The sequence below is a fragment of the Ursus americanus genome, chromosome 20 (assembly GCF_024610735.1).
Source record: "Ursus americanus isolate L20-20 chromosome 20, mUrsAme1.1.p, whole genome shotgun sequence".
NCBI lineage: Eukaryota > Metazoa > Chordata > Mammalia > Carnivora > Ursidae > Ursus > Ursus americanus.
In genome coordinates this window covers 27,844,933-27,866,753 of record NC_142146.1, presented here as the reverse complement: position 1 = coordinate 27,866,753, position 21,821 = coordinate 27,844,933, and the positions used below count along the sequence as shown (strand labels likewise).

The 21,821-nt window shown below is 40.0% G+C and overlaps 1 protein-coding gene across 2 annotated transcripts in view; it reads right to left on the bottom strand.

Annotated features, from left to right (window-relative positions):
* The window catches only part of COL6A5 (collagen type VI alpha 5 chain), a 137,448-nt gene extending 116,091 nt beyond the window's left edge, over window positions 1-21,357 (bottom strand). For both annotated transcript variants that reach the window (XM_045791732.2, XM_045791733.2), the window contains exon 1: window positions 21,047-21,357. The gene's annotated coding sequence lies outside the window, so the exon portion shown is untranslated. The remainder of the gene's footprint in view (window positions 1-21,046) is intronic.
* Between the last annotated feature and the right edge of the window lie 464 nt (window positions 21,358-21,821).

Below are 21,821 nucleotides of genomic sequence, written 5' to 3'. Positions count from 1 at the left end.
AAGCTTGTTGAAGGCAGGATTTGGCCTTTCATCCCTCACTATTGAATGTCCCACTTGCCTAGAACAGTGCCTGCTCTATAGTGAATGCTCAAGAAATAGTTGTTGAATTGAGTTAATTACTTAGAAGGTGCTAGAAGCTCCATCGATACAGCCATTTCTACTCAATAAACCTCACACAGCAGCGATTCCAGGCATTTCTAGAAGCAAAAGGCCATGTTTGGAGTATCCTGAGATTGATAAAGTAACGCCCGGCGAGTGGAAAGTAAATTCCACCAGTCTGAACAACTGTGTGACAAAGCTATATTGGACCATTCTAGACAAGTCCCTGGGAGCCTGCCGTAGCAGCAGAGGCCACACTACGTGGACAGTCCTAGTTCCCCTTTTACAAAAAGCAAAAGCCTTCCAAATCCCCAGGCTTAACTCATTGAGGGAAGAGATTTGGCATCAGTACTAGGACCAGTATGTCCTTTAATACAGGTCAGGGAAAACAGGTGAGAAGTGAGGGTCCAGTGTTCCAGATAAGCTAGAAATGGCTTCAGTTCAGAGCCACCAACATTTACTGAGTTACCATGATGCATGAAGCTCAGGGTAGGAAACATGGGAAAACGGAGGTTAAGACCCAGTCCCTGCCTAAAACAAGAGTAGAATTTTTGCCCAGCAGAGTCCAACTCATGACTTAGAAACTGACTCAGCAAAGTCTTCCTTCCTCTGCAGTCTCATCGGATGTGATTTTATCCTTTCTGTACATTTATATATACACACATACATGCACACATACACACATGTACACATACATGCACACATACACACATGTACACACGTGTGCATCTACATCGATTATTCACTCGACAAACATTTCTTGAGAGTAACTGTGTTCTCTGCACTGTTGTGGGCAGTTTGGATTCCGTAGTGGATAAGAGACAAAAATGTTCGCTCTCCTCAAATTTTCATGCCGGTTGCTTACATGTCCGCCTCCCCCTCCAGTCTGTAAACTTCTTCGGAGCAGGGACCACAGCACGTTTGCTACATCTTTACAGCCCCCGTGCTCCGCACATAGTCAGGGCTCAGGAAGAAAAGAGAGAAGGAAGTGAAGGAAGGTCTGAGGGCAAACACTGATGCAAACACTTCTAAAGTAAGGCAAAATGATGTGTCCTCTCAAACGAGGGCCTGGACAAAATGCAGGGAAACAGAATTAGGAAATCTTCAAGGAAGAGGTAGCATTTGGATTAGAGTTGATGGATGCCTAGAATATCAAAAGGCAGAGATAACGGGCGGTGGCAGCTCTGGTGTCCCTGGTGCTGGGACAGCAAATTCCCGGGAGAGCAGCAAGCGGCAGGTGTGTCCTGGAGGCTGCCAGCTTCTCCTCTGGCTGTGGGGCCGGGTGTGGAATGAGGAGGGGTGGAAGGCAAGGCTAAAGAAAAGGGGAGGGTTTGAGATGATGAGATGGCAGAGGGCTCTAAAGGCCATAAGGAGCAGTTTAGGAGTGACTTCGTTCTTGGCAATTCTGAGCTGATGATGGTTCTTGGTTGAAGGAAGAGGAGGCAAGGAGAATCCCCAGGAGTACTGTGGAAGCACTGATATTTGCATCAGCGGCACTCTGACTTAGAGAGCCCCTTGATGTGCTTTCCAAACCAAGGGGTTACCTTATGCCCAAAGGGCAAGAGGAGAGATCAAGGACCTAAGACACAGAGGAGCCACAGCACACAGGTGGCACAGAGCATCAGTACAAGGCAACAATTTGTCAGCTTTTTCTTATTGGGGAATGACTGGTATCCCATTCTAAGGACATCTTCATCAGAGCAAATTAGAGTAGGACTGAAGGCAGAAATGTTTATGCCACTGTTTTCTAAAACCAAGACAAATAAGGCACCTAAACAAACATGGGCTGCAGCTTAATTAACAAATCTACCAGCTGTCACTTGCCCAGTCATCCCATACTGCCATTTATAGATAATTAATGGAACTGTTAATAGGCTCTTGGACACAAAGAGAAAAAGACATGAAATAGTCCCTCCGAGAATATATAGCCTACTTAGGGAGCCAGAATAGCTGTATGAAAAAAATAACATATAAAAAGCACCAAATGCTAACCTCTAAAGTATAGTAAGGGTCAGAACTTGTTGGCTTCTAAAATGTCACTGCAAACACCAGCATACGATAATGATTTATGGCACCTAGTCCAGTGCCTGGCACACACTATGAGCAGAGTAAATATTCACTGGAAAGAATAAATGAACATGATATTTCGGAATAAGTTATAAAGAATGGAGTAAGAATGAACTTTAAAAAAGTAAAATTTCATTTTATGAAAAATATCAACAAAAGCATACAAAAACACTTGATATATTCTAACAACTTCTACAAGTTTGATCAAGGGTTGGGAAAAAATTCATAATCAGAATTCATAATTCAAATTGTGATCTCCTTTCTGAGACTTGGTTCCCAAATATACACAACCAGGGGGTTGGACTTCAGCTATAACATGTCCCCCTTTTGTGAAACAGAACCCAGTTCTTCTAGGAACACAGGCTCTGCTGACGACAGAAAACAAGCAGGTCCATCCTTCCAAGGTCTAGACCTCTCAGACAAGGCAGTCACTCTTTTTGCTAGAACATACATGAGTACATCCAGAAGGTTCCTCTACCAGAAGCCCCAGGCATCAGAGATTGTCATTTTTCAAGTATTATTAATTACCCTTCAACCATCTCATTCAAAACCTTCTTACAGACCAGATTTTTTCTAAATAAACATCCCCAGAGAGAAGAATGTCTTGCTTATGTTTCTAAGACTTCCATTTGCTAAAACTTCAGAAGGCGTGTTTTATCCACATAGGAATAAATGACATTGAACCATAGATGCCCTTGAAATCATAAAACTCCTGAATTAGTAACATCTCCATCTATATTCTCAATGCCTGATTTCCACCGGGGTGGTCATTTCCTTCCCTTGGTAGTTTGATCTCCTTGAGTCTGTGCCTCATTATTGGTGCTGCTGCCGACAAAACAGAAGGCTGTTTTTAAGGCTCTGCTCTTCATGCTCATTACAACTTTCTGAAAAGAAAGCAACCTCTGGGCTGGGGATTTTCAGCCATGGCTGCACACTAGATAACCACTAAAAAATTCTGATGCCTGGTCCCACTCCCAGAATTTCTTTTTCTTTCTTTTTTTTTTTTTTAAGATTTTATTTATTTATTTGACAGAGAGAGAGCCAGCGAGAGAGGGAACACAAGCAGGGGGAGTGGGAGAGGAAGAAGTAGGCTCCTAGCGGAGAAGCCTGATGTGGGGCTCGATCCCATAATGCCAGGATCACGCCCTGAGCCGAAGGCAGACGCTTAACCACTGTGCCACCCAGGCACCCCCCACTCCCAGAATTTCTGACTCAAATGGTCAGGGTGTGGAGAGAGCACTGGGATTTTTAAAAGCACCCCAAGTGATTCTGATGTGCAGCCCAGGCTGAGAACCACTGGGTCAGGCCATCCTAAAGGGCCTAAGCAAGCTCTCTGTAGAGAGTACAGGGGGTACAGTCCCAAAGAGAAAAATGTCTGTACTTCAACGTCCTTATCTGTAAGTTGTGATCAATAATGGTTTAGCACTGTGTTTTTGAGATGTGTATATGAGATCCCGTATATACAGCATCTTGTAGTAGACATCTGTCTATTTGGTGTGCACAACATTCACAACTGCTTCTGAGAAACCTCTTTCCCTGCTTTCAATTCATGTAGTTGCTGGAATCATGGCCTTGCCCTTACTCTAGGAAAGAACACCTGACTTAAGCCAGCATGGCTCTAATCACTGTGAGTGACCCAAGGATGAGCACCTGACCTAGACCATCAGAGCCGATCAGCATCAGTCAGTATGTGGGCTTTTGCTAGATCTATTGGGAGGAAGAAGCTCTCTTCCTGCAAGAATGCTAAACTGGGGGAATATAAGCCTACAGTTGCCAGGGTCATCTTGCCACCATGAAGAACAACTCCAAGATCAAGAGAGACATGTTTATGATGACATCAGCTGAACACTTTGGTCAGCCTGACACGTCCCTGGGACATTCTTAGGTATTTTATCCAATAAATCCCTTTTTGTGCTTGAGCTAGTTTGATAGTTCACAAGAAAAAGAATCTTGACCAACATGCACTTGGCAACATTTGAATATGCTTAGATACCAGACCCACTGGGAAATTCAGAATTGGGGTCTCTAGGAGGGTTCCTTCTTGCTGCAACTTTGCGAAACCAGAGTCTCTAGAGAGCTTTCAAATTCCCAATCCCTCTGGAGCTGACCAAACCCCGTGGTACCCACACTGTTTCTTCCTCTGTCCCAAGCTTGAATAGCCCATGTCTTACACACAACTTCAAATCACAACTATACTTTGAGACCTGCCTGGCCTGTCCCCTGACTACTGTGGCTGCATCTACCTTCCATGTTCCCATTTGCCCCAACCACTCAGCCTACACCACTAGTTTTTAATAGCTTATGTGTGTACTTTATTATCTGTATTGTTTCTTTCTGTGTACATGTTTGGTTGACCCAACTTCAGTGTAAGTTTTGAGGGAAGGGATCATGTTTTAGTCTACTTTTGGGTTCTCCAAATACAATCAAAGTAAGTAAATGCTTGCTAAATTTAATTAAAAGCATATAGTAGATTAGGGGATAAATGCAAAGTTGAGTGTGTGGAGCGTGATCCCAATTTTTTTTAATTGTCAAATATATTTATTTTAGGATGTGGGGTTAAGGACACTTTTAGTTGATGCTTAAATTAATTTTTTTTCCCTAAGTAAAGCAAACATAAAAATTGAGTGAAAAAAATCCACAAATATGTGATGCAGTTTTCTAGAATAGTACCAATTAAAGACTGTTGTTCCAGAATAGTGATTAACAGCCCACTGTTTCTCTCTCAAAAACATCCCAGGGGCACCTGGGTGGCACAGTCGTTAAGCATCTGCCTTCGGCTCAGGGCATGATCCCGGAGTTATGGGATCGAGCCCCACATCAGGCTCCTCCGCTATGAGCCTGCTTCTTCCTCTCCCACTCCCCCTGCTTGTGTTCCCTCTGTCGCTGGCTGTCTCTCTCTGTCAAATTAATAAATAAAATCTTTAAAAAAAAAAAAAAAAAGCATCCCAGGACCTCCAGTCTGGCATGTAAGGAGCTTGAAAGTCATTACTGTGTCCTAACACAAGTAAAAAGATGAACAATCTGAAAATCAACAATCTTCTTAGATCCATCAAAGAAGTGAAGTCAGAGGGTAAACCATTAGAGGCAGAGACAGGTGGATACAGAGAATCACAACTCATCAGAGCAGAAGCCATGTGCAGAAATCTCTCTGGATACCTCTATGGGAACCAGTGCCAGGGTACAGGGACCTGAACTATAATTGACAAATTGTGGGAGGCTCGATACGGACAAACATGAGAGTTAAAAACTCCAGGGGAAGGCCCAGTATTAGGGGGGCACCCACACTTTTGTAAATTTTACCTCCAGGAGCTCTACCACATTCTCACAGTGAGGATCTGAGAAAAAACCCTGTGCTTCCAGCAGGAGGGGTGGGGGGAAGTAAACATTTTGAAATATTCCAGAGTTCTGTTGTTCTTAACAAGACCTGCCCTCGGGAGACACTATTTTACCAGAGTCTAACCTACTGGGGTTTTACCAGAACCAAATTAACCTGGGAGAAGGGAAATATCTAGCTCCAGCCCCCTGTAGCCATCCTGTCCCACCAAATGGGGTGAAAAAACTGAGAAGCACCTGTGAAGTTCACAGGTCAGGAGCACAGGCTCCCTGAAAGACCGAGACCATCGTCATAGGACGATGGAATGCCTCCCTTCCATCCACGCTTCACCACCACATCACTAAATATTATTTATTGCAGTCCCTCTTGCACACTACATCATATCCAACTTTCAACAAAAAATTTGAAGGCAAGCTAAAGGCAAAAACACAGTTTAAAGAGACAGATCAAGCAGCATACCTAGACTTAGAAACAGCAGGGATATTGGCATTATCAGACCAGGAATTTAAAATAACTGATTAATATGCAAAGGGCTCTAATGGAAAAAGTAGACAGCATGCAAGAACAGATGGGAAATGTAAGCAGGACAAGGAAATGTCAAGAATCAAGAAGAAAGGGGCGCCTGGGTGGCTCAGTCGTTAAGCGTCTGCCTTCGGCTCAGGGCGTGATCCCAGCGTTATGGGATCGAGCCCCACATCAGGCTCCTCTGCTATGAGCCTGCTTCTTCCTCTCCCACTCCCCCTGCTTGTGTTCCCTCTCTCGCTGGCTGTCTCTCTGTCAAATAAATAAATAAAATCTTTAAAAAAAAAAAAAAGAATCAAGAAGAAATGTAAGAGGTCAAAAACACTGTTACAAAACGAAAAATGCCTTTGGTGGGCTTTTTAGTAGACTGGACATGGGTAAGGAAAGGATCTCTGAGCTTGAGGATATGTCAATAGAAACTTCAAACACTGAAAAGCAAAGAAAAAGGTCTGAAAAAAATGGAACAGAATATGCAAGAACTGTAGGACAACTACAAAAAGTAAAACGTACTTATAGTGGGAATACAAGAAGGGAAAGAGAGAGAGAAAGGAATAGAAGAAATACTTAAAACAATAATGACTGGGATGTCCCCCAAATTAATGTAGACACCAGACCACAGATCCAGGAAGTGCAGAGGATAACAAACAGAATAAATGCCAAAACAAAACAAAACAAACACCACCACCCACAAAAACTATACCCAGGCATATCATACTCCAACTACAGGAAATCAAAGATAAAGTAAAAATCTTGAAAGAATTCAGAAGAAGAAAAAAACACCTTTTCTATAAGGAGCAAAGATAAACATTATATCTGACTTCTCCCTGGCAACCAGGCATGCAAGAAGAGAGTGGAGTGGAATAGTCAATGCATTAAGAGAAAAATCCACCAACTTGGAATTCTGCTTCTGGGATATTATCCCTCAAGAGTGAAGGAAAAACACACATTTTCGCAAATGAAAACGGATCGAATTTATCACCAGTAGACCTGTCTTTCAAGAAATGTTAAAAGAAGTTCTTCAGGGAAAAAAAATAATAGCGGTCAGACACATGAATCTACATAAAGATTCGAGTTTTAACGGTACCCAGGATTTATTTTAATCAGGTATAGTAAGACATGCAGACACAAAAATGATTGTCAAGAAGGAAGAAGTGTTTATTTTACTCACAGGCCCCTAGAAACAGGAGGCAAAGCACAGGACAAAGGGCCATCTAGGGAAGAATTAAGCCAAGAGGAGCAGGCAGAGAAAGAGAGAGGAACTGTGGGTAGGAGCTTTCATTGTGGTTTTCCTGGGAAGGAATGAGTGAGGCCAAGTCGATAAGCCAGGTGGATTTAGAAGTGGATAGTTTGAAGCATCTCAGTGGGCTCTGGGCTGTCAGCGTGGTCCCTGGTTGTCTAGCACATCCTGGGATGATTAAGAAAAGGGGATAATGCCCCAGAGTTCAAGAGCCCAATAAGAGGAGTCAGGTGCGTGTATGGACCCAGGTTTGGCTGGTTTACGTATCAAAGAAGGGCTTGTGGGAAAATTCTTTCCTGTCTCCAGGAATTAGTCAACCATGGGGTGAGGCAGTCCCTTCCTAGTCAGCAAGACTCCAGATGCCAGAGCCTCAAGAATACAGAAATTAAGAAAAGAAAATGTAGTTAATACAAGAGCATTAGAGTAGGAGTAAGTAAAGCTAAATACAAACCTTTATTCTTATTATTCTTAAACAGCCTAAGAAATAATAGTTTGTTCAAAATAATAACAATAATGTACTTGATGACTATAGTTTATATATAAGTGAAATGAATGATAACAATGATACAAGGGACAGGAGGGATGAAGTAGGGATACTTGGTTATTATAAGGTGTTTGCAGTACCCATGGAGAGATACGGTGCTCTGAAAGTGGATTTGGAAGTAACCAAGATATCCTTCGCCAAGTGGAATGGATACACACACTGTGGGACATCTAGACACTATAATAGTATTCAGAGCTCAGAAGAAATGAACTATCAAGCCATGAAAAGACACAGAGGAAGCTTCGATGCATATTGCCAAGTGAACGAAGCCAATCTGAAAGGCTACATACCCTATGACCCCAACTGTAGAAACATCAGGAAAAGGCAAAACTATGGAGACAGTAAAAAGATCAGCAGTTTCCAGGATGTGGGGAAAGGAAGCATGAATAGGCAGAGCACAGAGGATTTTTAGGGCAGTGAAACTACTCTGTGTGATACTATAATGGTGGCTACAGGTCATTATAAATAGAGTGAATCGTAATGTAAAATATAGACTCTAGGTGAATAAAATGGTAATAAAACCAGCTTGACCTGCTTTATATTAGCGCAATGAGCTGGACATTCTAAACAATGGCATTTAACAATCTATTCCTTCCTAGTTGCGCGGACTACTTCTAAGACCCCTCCCCCTTGGTGTACCAATTGATACATATTCCCATTCCCTACAGATAAAACTCACACCAGTTTGCATATTATTCTTCCAGAAGCTTTCCTACGCATAAATGAATCACAATGCACACTAACTAAAAGCAAACTTACATTTAACATTAATATATAGTCAAAACTGGGGCCACATCATAGGATACACCTGAGGGGTCCAAAAAATAAATCTGAAATTTTATGCCAAACTTGTAAACTATTATTATTTTCTTAAAACTTTAGAAGCAGAATTATAAGCCATTGGCACTACAGTTCAGAAACAATAGTGTCCCGCACTGTCAGCTGCTGGATTATTCCTGAGGCCACTGTGTTGCAGTCATGCCACAGGAAGCAGATACTCATTTACAGATGACATTCAGGAAAAAAAGCATGTTATGTGGAGACACATTTTTTCCTTAACACTGCTCTTTTCTCCCATTCTTTTTATATTCTTTATGATGTTTGGGGTGAAGATCATGTAAAATAAATATTGACTACTTGGCGATTTTCCCTCTCTTAAAATTTTGAGCTGACATAAAAGGCATTCCCCCTCCCCCCCTTTAACAAACAGTGAAGGAATGTGAAGAATTCAAAAACAGAATTTTTTGTCTTGAAAGATTGATGGTGTAGGTAGAAGTAATAAGTAAGAATAAAATCCAGGTCATAAAGATAATTTGGTTTTATATCGCGGCCGCTAACACACTAAGCCAAGAGTCAGCAAACTTTCCCTGTAAAGAGCCAGGTAGTAAATATTTTGGGCTTTGACTCCAGTACAAATACTCAATTCCGCCCCCGCAAAGGCGGCCACAAACAATCCACGTAAACAACTGAGTGTGGTGGCGAGCTGCATTAGGACTGCTGCGTCCCACGAACTTTGGCCTTATGAGCTTGCCATCAGAATAAAATTAACTAAAAATTACTTTTAATACATAACTTTAGATACTTAAAAAAGTTCTTTTTTTTCTGTCATAGGCACAACTTAACAGACTTTTGTGGGCCCTTATGTGAAGAAAAAATTTAAATATTTTTGACCCTAAAAGTTTAATTTTTTCCTTCTGATTGTTAAAGAAATTAAAGCATTTTACGAGGCCCTAAAAGTGCTGGGGGCCCTAGACACGGTGTCTTCTGTGCCTAGTGGACAAGTTGGCCCTATGTGGCTGTGTTTCAATAAAACTTTATTTGGTGGCAGGTCGCCGACTCTACACTAAACAATTAAACAAGTTTAGTATTATGATATAATCTCTATTATTCTGCCTGGTATGTATATTTATATTTATATTTTAAATATATATATTTTTTAATTTTAAAAACAATCGTTGGTTCAAATATTCCTCCTAAATGCACCTATCTAATTTATATTTTATTAATACTCATATTACCTGTTAATCTATTTCCTTATTTATTTAACTACTGAAAATCCTCAATAATTGTCACAGACCAGTATGGTCATACTGGTTGAAAACAACACCTATTCTGATTGGTCAAGGCCTAGTCATTAAATATTGTTAATATCAGTTTTGTGTTTACCTTATTCTTCCTAATAGTTGCACAGTACTCCAATATACTGATGCAGCCTAATTTATTTAACCCATTCTCTATAGATTGTTTTCAATTTTTTCACAATTCCAAACAGTGTCACAACAAACAGCATTGCACAGTGAAGGAAGTATTTCTATAGGATCACTTATTAGGAGTGTAAATTCTGGGTCAAAGGAAATGCGTATCTAAAATTATAATCAATATTAGACAATTGTAACAAAAAATGTTATGCCAAATCATGTTTTCCCACAGGACCATACGGGAGTCTTTATCTCTCCACATTTTCACCACACGCTTTTTAAGTTTTGGAACCCTGATTAGAGGCAGAAAATTCCATATTACTACATGGCTCTTTGAATTTGCAAGATTGTTAGTGAGACTGGTAGTTATATTTCTCTTATGAACAGTATACTTAAGATCTTTGCCCATTTCCCCTCATGAGTGTTTGTCTTGCAATGATCTGGATATACTCTTAATATTTATGAATATGCACAGTCCTGGATTTTTTTTTTTTTTTATCTTTTGTTGCTTTGTAGATGGAATCTTTTCTTTTACTCGCCTCACTAAATTATTTTTTGTACTGGCTACTTTACTGAACCTTCCTGCTAACTCAGATTATAATAGTATGCTCTTATTTTAAATACAAATAATGATACATTGGCCCCTTTTTTAAATGTATATATCTTTTATTATTCTCTTAAACTATTTCATTTACTGGAACTTCAACAACAATGTTAAATGATGGTGTTGTTAATGTTCCTAACTTAATGGTAGTATTTCAAGTTTTTCACCACTAAGTGTGATACGCTGGCAGTTATTTATAATATATATTTCTAATCATAGAAATAAGAAAATAACCCTTTTTTTCTTATTTTGACCTAAAATTTAAGATCAAGAATGGCTGCTAAATTTTACCAAAGACTTTTTCAGCATCTACTACAAATTACCTGTTGAACTTATTAACAAAATATTAGTGAATAATTTATTACAGTTCTTAATATTTAACTATTTTTGCTTTTCTAGAACAAATTCCACTTAGTCATTCAATATTTTCTTTCACGTACTAACAGTTAATTCTGGAATTTTTCATCATTGCTCACAAGTGAAGAATGCGTATATTTCGTCTGTTTGTGGTCTTTGTGTGGTTTTGTATCAGCCATGTTGCCTCATAAAAATGACTAGAAAACTTTTCTTCTTTCTCTTGTTCCTAAATATTTTTTTTTTAAGATTTTATTTATTTATTTGACAGAGAGACAGCCAGCGAGAGAGGGAACACAAGCAGGGGGAGTGGGAGAGGAAGAAGCAGGCTCCCAGTGGAGGAGCCTGATGCGGGGCTCAATCCCAGAACGCCAGGATCACACCTTGAGCCGAAGGCAGACGCTTAATGACTGAGCCACCCAGGTGCTCCTTGTTCCTAAATATTTTAAGTGACAGAGGAATTACTTATTCCAAGTTTCTAAAGGATTTACACATGATGCTAGCAGGACCAGAACACCAGCTTTCAGAAGACTCAATTCTTTCCAGTGTTAACAAGCTACTTAGGTTTTCTATTGCTATGTTAGATTTTGTTAATTACCATTCATGCTTCCTTCTACAGTTTTCCACTTCACCTGGTTTCATATTGTTTACAATAGAACCAGATAAATTATCCTCTCATTTTTCTGTACCCTCTAAGGCTTATGTCTAATATCTCATTCCAATTATTATGCATTTTGTTTTCTTTCTCTTTTTCTGGATTATGATAACTAGTAGATTATTCCTTTTACTGTGGTTTTCTCTCCAAAAGACTTTTTTTGCATTTATTAATCAATTTGGTTGTTTTTTTTTCTGTCTTAATTTTCAATTTTCTGTCTGTACTTAGGCTCATTTTGTGTCTTCTAACTTCTTGAATTCAATGATTAATCCATTTATTTCTATTCTTATTTAGAAATGAAAGCTTTCTGAGGCAATGCATTTTCCTAACTCTACAACATTGGCTTTGATAGGCAAGCATTTTCATCATTATTAGCAGCCAGATATATTCCTCAATTGTGGTTTTAAAGTTTTCTAGTGGGTAGAGCGGCACCTGGGTGACACTGTCGGTTGAGCAGCCGACTCTTGGTTTCAGCTCAGGTTGTGATCTCAGGGTTGTGGGATTGAGCCCCGAGTCAGGCTCCGTGCTCAGTGCAGAGTCTGCTTGAGATTTTCTCTCTCTCTCCCTCTGCCCCTCCCACTTGTGCTCTCTCTCTTTCCCCCTCTCTAAAATAAATAAATCTTTAAATTTTTCTAGTGGGTAGAAATTTTAAATTTGTTTTTTTTTAAGTTTTGGCTTTTTAATGACCTTGCTTTTACTACTTTTGATTTTAATGCATTGCATTCAGAGAACGTGGCCTGTAATGTTTCTCTTTTTTGGAACAGACTGAGGTTTCCCTTGGGACCTGATATAAACTCACTTTTTAAAATACTTAATGGATGCTTAGGAAAAAAATATTTTCTCCTGATGATATAGGATTCATTATTAGTCTATTAGGTCATCCTTACTTATTTTTATCTATCTAATCGCTCAATGACTAACGTAAGTGGATCAATATTTCCCCCACCCTGTATTTTCATTTCTTGCAGTTTGGGCTTTATATATTTCTGTACCATGCTAGCTATTTCAGCAGGTTTACAAAAGCTCTATCTTCATTGCAGATCATGTTTGTCATTTACTATTATTATGTGACCTTTCATTATAGGGTGTGTCACCACTAGATGGTAAACTTCATCAGAGAAAGACATCTGCTTTGGCCACTGATGCATCCCTGGTATTTACTGGTGCCTGGTCAATAGTTAGTACTCAATAAATACTGCCTTAAAAAGAGAAAAAAGGAAGGAAGGGAAGGAGACTTTTAAAAAGCATGCATTATGCCTCATTTGATATATTTTTTACTGATCGCAGCATTATAAAACAGCATAATCCCTGCTTTCTCTTGGATAACATCATTAATGTCAATTATCAAATCTTTTTAATTTTAGATGTTATCTCTGGTAGAGAGCATTTGGCTGGACATAGCTTTCTGATCCAATCTGTGAATCTTTTTCTTTATTGGGGGATTTAAATTCTTTTTATATTATATTATAAAATGTATGTTTGGACTTGTGTCACCTCTATTTTATAAGTTATCCTTTACTTTTCCCTACTCTTTCTTTTAACTTTTTTTGCCTTGTTTGTTTTCTTTTTATTTTTTATTTCCCCTCTATTGATAGAGGAAGAAAATATATCAGATTTTTACTTAGAACAAGCTAAGCAAAATTATTGGTAAATAAAATGTTTTGACTTATATCTAAATTTATCAAGTTTAGAAATGAAATTTATGACCCTCATCTACAAAAGATAAGAAAATTAGTCTGTTTACATTACCGGCCTCTTCTTTCATTTTCTTAAAGATTTTATTTATTTATTTACTCATTCATTTACTTATTTATTTATTTAGAGAGCGCATTAGCATGAGGAGGGGCAGAGGGAGAGAGAGAGAGAATCCCAAGCAGATTCCTTGCTGAGCACAGAGACCCACACAGGGTTCTATCTCACGACCCTGAGTTCATGACCCCAGTTAAAATCAAGAGTTGGAGGCTCAACCAACTGAACCACCTAGGTGCCCCTCTTCTTTCATTTTTTTGTTGAATTTTATAGGAGCAAGAGAAGTCTCTTGATCTGTTATCATGAAATTATCTTTTAAACTCTAAGGTTTTTATACTGTAGCTTTTTATTTTTAAGAACATAATTCTTGCTCTGTGATCACAATACCACACTATCTCAATTTTATTTCTAAGTTTAAATAGATTAATGTGCCCTATAAGTCCATATCCATTCTTTTTTTACATTCAATTAGCCAACTTTATAGTACATCATTAGTTTCAAATGTAGTGCTCAGTTATTCATCAGTTGCATATAACACCCAGTGCTCATCACATCACGTGCCCTCCTTAATGCCCATCACCCAATTACCTCATTCCCCTCACCCACCTCCCCTCCAGCAACCTTCAGTTTGTTTCCTATAGTTAAGAGTCTTTCATGGTTTGTCTCCCTCTCAGATTTCTTCCCATTCAGTTTTCCCTCCCTTCCCCTGTGGTCCTCTGCACTGTTTCTTATATTCCACTTATGAGTGAAATCATATGATAATTGCCTTTCTCTGACTGACTTTCATCAAACAGCATAATGCCCTCCAGTTCCACGCACGTTGATGTAAGTGATAAGATATCATCCTTTCTGATGGCTGAGTAATATTCCATCATATAGATGTACCACATAATCTTTATCCATGCATCCATCCATGGACACCTCAGCTCTTTCCACAATTTGGCTACTGTGAACATTGCTGCTATGAACACTGGGGTGCGGGTGCCCGTACAGATCACTACATTTGTATCTTTGGGGTAAATACCCAGTAGTGCAATTGCTGGGTCATAGAGTAGCTCTATTTTTAACTTCTTAAGGAACCTCCACACTGTTTTCCAGAGTGGCTGTACTAGCTTGCGTTCCCACCAACAGTGTAAGAGGGTTCCCCTTTTTCCACATCCTCACCACCTGACTTGTTAATTTTAGCCATTCTGACTGGTGTGAGGTGGTATCTCATTGTGGTTTTGATTTGTATTTCCCTGATGCCAGGTGACGAGCATTTTTTCATGTGTCTATTGGCCATTTGGATGTCTTCTTGGGAGAAATGTCTGTTCATGTCTTCTGCCCATTTCTTGGCTGGATTATTTGGTTTTGGGGGATTGAGTTTGATAAGTTCTTTATAGATCTTGGATATCAGCCCTTTATCTAACATATCATTTGCAAATATCTTCTTCCATTCTGTAGGTTGCCTTTTAGTTTTGTTGACTGTTTCCTTTGCTGTGGAAAGCTTTTTATCTTGATGAAGTCCCAATAATCATCTTTGCCCTTGCTTCCCTTGCCTTTGGAGACATGTCTAGCAAGAAATTGTTGCAGCTGAGGTCACAGAGGTTGCTGCCTGTTCTCCTCTAGGATTTTGATGGATTCCTGTCTCACATTGAGGTCTTTCATCCATTTTGAGTCTATTTTTGAGTCTGATGTAAGGAAATGGTCCAGTTTCATTCTTCTGCATGTGGCTGTCCAATTTTCCCAACACCATTTGTTCAAAAGACTGTCTTTTTTCCATTAGATATTCTTTCCCGCTTTGTCGAAGATTAGTTGACCATAGAGTTGAGGGTCCATTTCTGGGTTCTCTATTCTGTTCCATTGTTCTATGTGTCTGTTTTTGTGCCAGCACCATACTTTCTTGATGACTACAGCTTTATAATAGAGCTTGAAGTCCAGAATTGTGATGCCACCAGCTTTGGCTTTCTTTTTCAACATTCCTCTGGCTATTCGGGGTCTTTTCTGGTTCCAAATTTTAGGATTGTTTGTTTCAGCTCTGTGAAATACGTCAATGTATTTTGATAGGAATTGCACTGAATGTATAGATTGCTGTGGGTAGCCTAGACATTTTAACAATATTTGTTCTTCCAATCCATGAGCATGGAATGTTTTTCCATTTATTTGTGTCTTCCTCGATTTCTTTCATAAGTGTTCTGTAGTTTTTAGAGTACAGATCCTTTATCTCTTTGGTTAGGGAATAGACCTTAGGTAAAGTCCATATCCATTCTCGGGTTCTTTATTTTGATTTTTCTTTCTGCCACCTAAAGCAACCAGGTCAGCACTGTCCAATAGAAACAGAATGCAAGCCACATATGCTATTTTATTTATTTTAGTAGCCACATTAACAAAGAAATACATGAAATTAATTAAATAATGCATTTTACTTAACCCAATATGTCCAAAATACTGTAATTTCAATGTGTAATCAATATAATAATTATTAACACATTTTACATTCTTTAATATTAAATCCTCAAAATCTGGTATATATTTTACTCCTATAGCATAACTCAACTCAGACTACTCACATTTGAGGCACCCAATAGTCACATATGATGACTGGTTAGCAAAGCCATTGATCATGATACACAAAGAAAATGACATTATTCTTTAGGTCCTCAGCCCAAGGTCTTCCACCCCACAGACTAAGGAGATCAATGTCTCAGCAGATCCACAGTTCTCACAACACACACCAGTTACAAAGCTCTGGACTAGAAGATTTTTAGGAAGTGGCTAAGGAAGACAGGGTTTCTCAAGCTTTAATGTGCACAAGAATTACCTGGCATCTAGTTAAAAGGCAGGCTCTGATTCAGTAGCTCTAGAGTAGGGCCTGAGATTCTGCATTTTTAACAAGCTCCTAGAGGATGCAGGTCCTCAGAAAACACCTGAGCAGCAAGGGTTAGGTTGTACGTCCTGACATCTGGCATGACTTGAAGACTATCTTTCTGATACCTTCCCGCTTGCCATCTACACCAATCTAAATCAGCTCTGTCGAATGCAAATATAGCACAAGCCATCTACTGGATGCAGCTGTAGAATTCCCTAGTCTCATTCCTGTCATTTTCCCTCTAAGCTCTGATCACTGAGTCATTTTCTTATGAAATCGATGTTGCTGAAATCATTTATATGGCCAGTTTAATTTATTTTTTTATTTTTCTGCTTGAATATTTTATCCTTTTACCTTAAATAACACCATGCTAATCTTATTTGGGTTGGGGGTTTTTTGTTTTCTTAGAATATGATGAGAATTTTGACCTGCCAATGCAGATGTTCTTTTACTTTGGAAAAGTTTTCATCTAATTCCATATTTTCTCAACTAAAAAATATATATATATTTTACATTTTAATCTTTCTCAAATGAGAAATCTCTCGTGACACATTCATTTAATATGCAGTTTTATTGTTCCTTTTTATTTGCCCCCAAACTATTTTTAAATCAAAGGTACATCTTGACATTAATGATAGTTTGAGATCATAGAAATACGATACATTTTATATTTATTTTCAGTTCCTTTTATCCTCTCTTTTTTTTTGTCAGAAAATCCACATAGTCTGATGCTGTTTCTCTCGTTTTCCATCACTGTTATTCTAACCATTTTTCTTTGTCCTTGCCCTCTGCAATCTATGAGATTTTTTTCCCAAAGTTGTCCTACAAATCAAAACCTAATTTTCCACCAGGTTGACTTTTGCCCTCTAATTTGGGTTTTGGTTTTATGTCCTTTCTGTTCTTTCCTTGGCTTTGTCTTTCATTACCTCTTGCATTCTCTGAGCCTTTGCTTTAGAAAACCTGTGTTCTCTAATGCCGTAGAGTTTAGAGTAATTTTCTTCTGTTTCCTGAAACAATTCTTAATCTTTGTTTTGCATATAACAAATGCTCCTTTTTTTCTTGGAAGTATTTTTGCATAAAACCCATACTGATGCTTTAGGTTTTCTGTGCATTTCTTTGAATGTGTGTTTGGGCAACTGTGGAAGGTAAAGTTCAGGCAGCAGGGATCTCACAGGAGTTGGTCCTGCACATTGCTCATTCGTAGTTCTCAGCTATTCTGTAGTTCATTGTTACTGAGAATAGACATTTTCCTCTCATTATACTCTTAGCTGCTTGTTATTACTTTATAGAAAAACTATTGGTTTCTTTCCTAAATTTATCTTGTAGTCAACTATTGCAATTAACACAATTGATTTCCAATTTTTCTCATAGCTATAGTCTATGTGAAACAGCAAACACTTGCAGCATGCATTTATTTCTTATTATGTACCAGTCATTATTTCTTGTTCTTTATCTTTACAACATCTCTATGAGGTGAGTACTACTGTTACCCCATAAGATAGAAGAAAATAGTGTCTTACCCAAGTTTACACAGCTAGTAAGTGATTAAATGCTGATTTGAACCCAGGTATATGGGCTCTGAGATGATTAAATCATCTTTAATTATTAAATAACAACATTTCATTATTTTATCTCTCTCTTTCCAAGCTTTTTTCTTACCTTATTGCAATGGTAAAAATGAAGCATATAAAGTTATCTTCCTTCTCTCATTTCTTCTACAACCTGACCCCTCCTGATTAAGGAGATCAACTGGGTGCCAGAAAAGCTAAGGTCTACAGTAGCTCTGTGCTGACTTGGTGTATGTGCTCATACGCTAGGGTTTAATAATTCTAAGCTTCAGCTTTCCTATCAATGAAGTGATAATAAACACATCTACTTGTTGACCTCTCAGGATTACTGTGAGATTTAAACAGAGCCATTTATGTAAACTGCTTCAAGACCTCAATAGAGATACTGCTGTTAGCACAATTTCACACCCAGAGCACTTCTAGTTCAGGGGCCTGTCTGCTTAACTTGAACATCCTCAAGCCATCCAGTTGCCTAGAAACTTGTTATTATCACATTTTCTCTACCACCTTCTATTCTTCAATGCACACACATGTACACACCACCATTCACCACAACCGTTGTCACTTTCCAATCTCCAAAGAACCATTCTTGTCCTGCATTCATTTTTCAGAAACTCCTGGTTGCCTATTCATTACCCAATATTCCCTCTTTATCAATAGAACCCCTACACTGATGGATAGGGCAATGTGCTCAGCTATAAAAACACATTTGCAAACCTCCTTTGTAGCTAATGCTAGCCAGTGAAATATACACTGAAGGTGGATGAGCCAGAAGAAGAGTAGGTCTTTTTGCGTGATGATTATACCCTTACTACTGATAAAGACACAGGCTCAGAGAGGTCGTACAGCTTGCCCCAAAACTTCCAGTCTCTCTGACTGCAAAGATGATGTTCCTTCTGCTGCACTACACTGTCCTTATAAAGTTCTCATCCCACTCTTCTGGTCTCTTCACGTCCTTTATTATCTTCCAACCGTGCTAAGGGAGAAGTCTCAAAGTGTCACTTCGGTCCATCAAAGAAAGTAGAATTTTACAGTGGCTTTTCAGAGACCAAGCCTTGAATTACAGTATGACCCCAAAACATGGCTTGAAGGATTAGAATTCAAGCAGATCAGAAGAATCCAGGGCAGGACCACAGGGCAACTGCCAATGACCCACTGGCTAATCCTTCCTCATAAGGTAGGCATGAATCTCCTTTGTATCCGAGGTCCCAACTTAGTCCAGTGCCCATCACTTCCTCCTCTGTACCTGCTCAGAGAGGACCTAGATCTGAGATCCTAGGAGTTTGACAGAAGCATCCTCAAAGCAAACTCCAATGCCATGAAAAGTGCACACCTCAAGTAAATTCCTGTCCCCCACTGTCAGAGACAGGGGGTTCTGGATAAATGTTCCAGGGTTAAAAATTCTTCTCTTTTGGAAGGTGATTTGAACATGAAAGAGGGAAATAACATAAAATATGACAAAAATAAGACCTATGTTGCAAACCTTACATTCTATTATAAAAGAATGCTGAGTATACATGCTCTTTGAATTCTTTTGAGCAAGCTGTGTGTGCAGCTATGATTCAAGATGAGGAATATTTACAGTGGCAAGTTTTATTTTCACAGGCACATGACATTCTTCGCAATAACTTGTAATTTTAACCAACATTTCCAAAGTTGTTATCTAAACAGAAGTTAGCCTTTAAAACCTGTGAGCAAGCCTCTCAGATATTTTAGCTTAAAACATGAATACATAATTAACAATGATCATTGTATTAAGTATTTTGTCTACCAAACATATTAATAAAGGTTCACTACTGTAACCATACAGCAGGGAGGAAACTCTGGGGAGATACTTTGGACTTACGCTGGCATGTGCCACATCAAAGCATACATCCTGCATCCACCCATTGACAAGAAGGGAAAACTGAGAAACACCCACAGAGATTTGCTCCAGAGTCTCAGAATGACTCAGTAGATTTAGACTTAACATTTAAGTTAAGCCACCAAAGGAGAACAAAAAACACAACTAACAGCAAACCATTTATACAACCTTCATCATCAAATATGTCATGAGTGAGGTTCTCAGCAGTGATGAAGGAATCTGCAGGAATGGTTCAGAGCCTTGGAGATCAGGGAACAGCATAATTGGGGTTCCTATGGCATCCGTAATCATTACCAAGGGGCTTTCCCATAGCAACTGATTTCTTCCCAGAGTTTCTATGAGGTAGCTAGCTCTGGTACTGGATTCATCAAGGAAGATGACAAATTGTCTTTCTCCCTTTGATTCATAAGTAATCTCAGGATCCCTAAATATTCTACTTGTAAAATGTATCAAGTTGACTTCAATACAAGCCAAAAAATATGTCTCGAGGATTTTTAGTTTTTCTTAAGGATTTTTGTTCAGAACTCATAAAGTAAATCTCTTTCAAAATATCTAATCTGGCAGTCTGGGTGAAAAACAATAACAAAATTAACCTCAGAAGGAGCACTTAAACACCAAAACCCAAAATAAATGTAAGGGTATGAAGCACTGTACCAAATTACAAAACTCCTGGTTAAAGGAAAACTACTCCACCCGTTTGGAGATTTTAAAAGAACACCACTCCCTCCTTCACTTTCAAAGAACCTTGCTTGGAGCCTTGCACATAGTAGAGACACGGTCAAATTCCTTAAAGCCCTGAGTGCTGTTTTGAGGAAATGAGAGATCACAGTTCAGTTTGACACTGAACAGCAGTTCCCATGTGCCATGAGTGTTGCAAGCTTCTTACTCTATCTGAATATATCCCAGTATCTAACGCCTCGTGGTTTATTGTCTATGCAACCCTTCCTGTTCACTTGGGAGTCTCTGCATGGAGTGAGGGGTGCAAGCCTTAAGCTAAATGACCTCAAAGTCAGGGGTAAGCAAACGTTAGCTGCGGCAGGCTCTCCTGGAGGGCTTGTGAAAACACGCATTCCTACGCCCCATACCCAGAGAGTCTGGTTCAGCAGGTCTGGCTTGGGGCCCAAGAATCTGCATTTCTAACAAGGCTCCAGGGGATGGGGATGCTGGGGGTCCTTGCACCATGCTTCAAATAGCACTGCTCTAAGGTCCTTTCCAATTCTAAAAGTCTAGCCTTTAAGAACCTACTCTCAGCCATGTGCGAGATTCCTTAGAGTCCGGGATTTTAGGGCATCCCACAGGTGCGAAAGCACCGGAAGGGAATAAGCTCACTGGCTCCGGCCTATCCGCCCTCTGCGCGCTCCTCCGCCCACCTGGGGCCTCAAGCCGCCGCGCCTCACACTCACCGAACTTCCCCCGGGTCTGGGGCCGCTCACAATCCCAGAGACCAGCGCCCAGCTCTGCCCAGGTCGGCAGGGCGCCGGCGGCGGACGGGAGGGAGCGCGCGGGAAGCCGGGTCCGCGCTGCGCCGTAGGGGGTACCCAGCCGCAGCCCTTTATAGCCGCCGCTGACCCTTGACCTCGGCCAGGCTGCCCTGCTGGCTGGGGCTTCTGACTGCTCGCGGGTTTTCATGTGGGTGTCCAGAGACGCTCCAGCTGCCTGTTGGCTTAGCAGCGATTCCGGAGAAGCCGGGGGCTGCCAAGAGAACTTGAGAAGTTTCTCAGAAACCGAGGGCAGCCTTTATCTGCCGGCCGCGGAGCTGAGGTCACTGCTGCTGCTTCGGCTGAGGACTCACTATTTAGCTCCAAGGATTTACTCACTGGTATCTACAGAGCCCTCCTGCAGAGAAGCAGAGAAAATTCCCAAAGAGGGGAAGGTGGGGGGGGGGGGGGAGCAGAGAGAACACCTGTGCTAAGGGTAGCAGTTCTTTCTAGGAGCTTCCAGCAAGAGCAAAGTTAGAAAGTGGAGCAGGCAGCAAAGATGAAGATATGATTTAGCACATAGATCACAATGAAGAACTTGGAAAGAGCTGCCTATTCTTAGATGAAGGGCTCGTTTGCCTGTCTCCTGGGCATGTGCTCACAGCTGTACGGTGTCCCCAGCTGGCGCCCTTGAATGCTGCCTGGCGGTGCCCGCTATTGATGAAGAGACACACTGAAATCACTCACACTGCTGAGAGTT